At 51.1% G+C, this 2075-nt stretch overlaps 2 long non-coding RNA genes across 2 annotated transcripts in view; one reads left to right on the top strand and one right to left on the bottom strand.

Moving 5' to 3' along the window:
• The window catches only part of LOC112548176, a 3198-nt gene extending 2651 nt beyond the window's left edge, over positions 1–547 (top strand). The window contains exon 3 of the long non-coding RNA XR_003091984.1: positions 419–547. This is a non-coding gene — a long non-coding RNA (uncharacterized LOC112548176). The remainder of the gene's footprint in view (positions 1–418) is intronic.
• LOC102379801 overlaps positions 7–2075 on the bottom strand; it is a 21070-nt gene continuing 19001 nt past the window's right edge. The window contains exons 3-5 of the long non-coding RNA XR_003091983.1: positions 1928–2030; positions 1316–1383; positions 7–298 (exon numbers count right to left, since the gene is read on the bottom strand). This is a non-coding gene — a long non-coding RNA (uncharacterized LOC102379801). The remainder of the gene's footprint in view (positions 299–1315; positions 1384–1927; positions 2031–2075) is intronic.

Here is a 2075-nt window from a genome sequence, read left to right on the forward strand (position 1 = left end):
GGCAGGAAGAGAACGACATGCCCATACATGGCATGGTGACGGGAGGTGCGGATTTCCCCGGCATTTCTCCCAAAAGTGGGGGAGGCAGGGTCATGTGCTCAGCCCCCTTCTCCATCGCCCCATCACCTACCAGAAGGGCACCATGGGTAGGTGTGCCCTTTCAATGGCTGCAGCAGCACCTCGATGGCTGGTGACGCTCTAGCCATGTGTCTCTGGTGCCAGCGGATGATCTAGCCCATAGGACCCAGCCCCCTCTTTATGGTTATGGGCCAATGTTGTTTAGTTAAGTGGAATTGCGCTGCAAAGTAAAAGTCTTACTTTTTTTTTTTTATTATTCGTATCTAAGCTTGCACTGCAAGCTCAGGATCAATTTGTTTTTAACATTTTAAAATTATTATTTCCTTTTGTTTTACTTTAGGTCAGGCCAGTGGGGGCAGCCGTCATCCCGGGTCTTTCCCCCACAGAGAGCACAGGCAATAGGGATGAACCTGCTGTCCAGGCTGAAGTCGCCCTGGCCACCACCAGGGGAGCTACCATCAGTGCCATGAGGACCAGGAAGCCAAGTCTTACGCTGGTGCCAGTGCTGACGCTGCCCATGGGATCATAAGGGAAATTGTCACAGTCGTTGCTGACAGGGCTTCCCCCAAGTCCACTGAGTAGCTTGTTGGGGGCTGCAAGGAGTTTGCCGAGGAGGACGCCAAGGCTGCTGTGGTTGCCAAGAACGCCACCACCAAGGCTGCCGTGGTTGCTGCCACCAGGGTTGCTGCAGCTGCCACCTCTAAGGCTGCTACGGCTGCTGCCAGCAAGGTTGCCAGCAAGGCCACCAAGGTGCCTCTAGGGGATGCCACTATGGCCGACAAAGCTGCTGACGAGGCTGCCAGGGCTCTCATCATTGCTGTTGAGGCCGCCAAAATGGCATAATATTAAATTTAATCCGATAGTAGCCACTGGGCATTACTGTAACTGATTTCTTTTATAAACCATGAGCTGTTACTCATTTTACACATTTTACCTGACTTGTGCGATGTGCTGCGCATCACAATGCCAAGTAATTAAAACTTTTTTTAGCTGCATTTTTGGCTTTTTGGTGCTTTATTTGTAAATCAGGCTATGCCGTTATTTCTACTACTGCAACATTCACTGTTACATCAACAGGCTTCACGCTCTGATCCAGATTCAAGATTTTGTTTTACAAAATTGGGGATTGTCTGTGTAGTTCTATTTTTTAAGAAAGGCAATATTATGTGCGCACACATTTTTTGTGATGTTGCAGTAGCACGTATAATGTATTGTTCCATTTTTACATTGTGTTTACCTTAAGACTCTTTTTTCCCCATCAATTGAGGTGTGGGTTTGGGCTTATTTTCAAATGTATTTTTACTCCTGTAAAAAAAGCAAGTTCATAGTTTTAAGTAAAGCCATAGAGCTGGGCCCCCCACCTACCTACAATGCACAGTGAAATAAACATGAGAATCCCCCTGCCCCCTCCATATAAAGCCAATCCCCCCCCGCCACCAAAAGAAAACCCACAGCCCCAAGGCTCCAGGGCAGCTGCAGGATTCAACTCCATTTCTTGCCTCAGGCAAGACGCTCCAGGGTTGGAGACAGACAGACTGGGTGGGAAGTGGAGGCAAAACCCTGGAGCAGGTTACCTGCAGCTCAGACCCCCCCTACACACAGAAAGGGGGGGCACCAGAGTGCTAGTTTCCCCCCCAACCCCCTTCCTGCCGGTCCAAGTAGCTGAATCTGCTCCCAGTTACCCAGAGTCCGTCCCCCCCCCAGCTACTAGGCAGATTGGGGAGGGGGGCAGGAGCAAAGGATTATGGTCTGGGGGTCAATAAATAAGAGGTGGCAGCTGGTCCCAATGGAGAAGGGGGCTGGGCGGGTCCTAGTGCACCATGTGCTCCCTGTGCTTGTTGAGCCAGACCTGGCAGAAAAAGCAGCCCAGCAGCATGTAGAGCCCAGCCATGATGAAGCAGTTGTAGCTGACCTGTTCCCACAGGTGGTAGATCCTTATCGGCCCCTGCAAGCTGGGAGGTGGGGGGTGGGGGGGAATAGAGGGGGTCAGCCCTGAT

Source organism: Alligator sinensis, unplaced genomic scaffold, assembly GCF_000455745.1.
Source record: "Alligator sinensis unplaced genomic scaffold, ASM45574v1 scaffold184_1, whole genome shotgun sequence".
NCBI classification, from domain to species: Eukaryota; Metazoa; Chordata; order Crocodylia; family Alligatoridae; genus Alligator; species Alligator sinensis.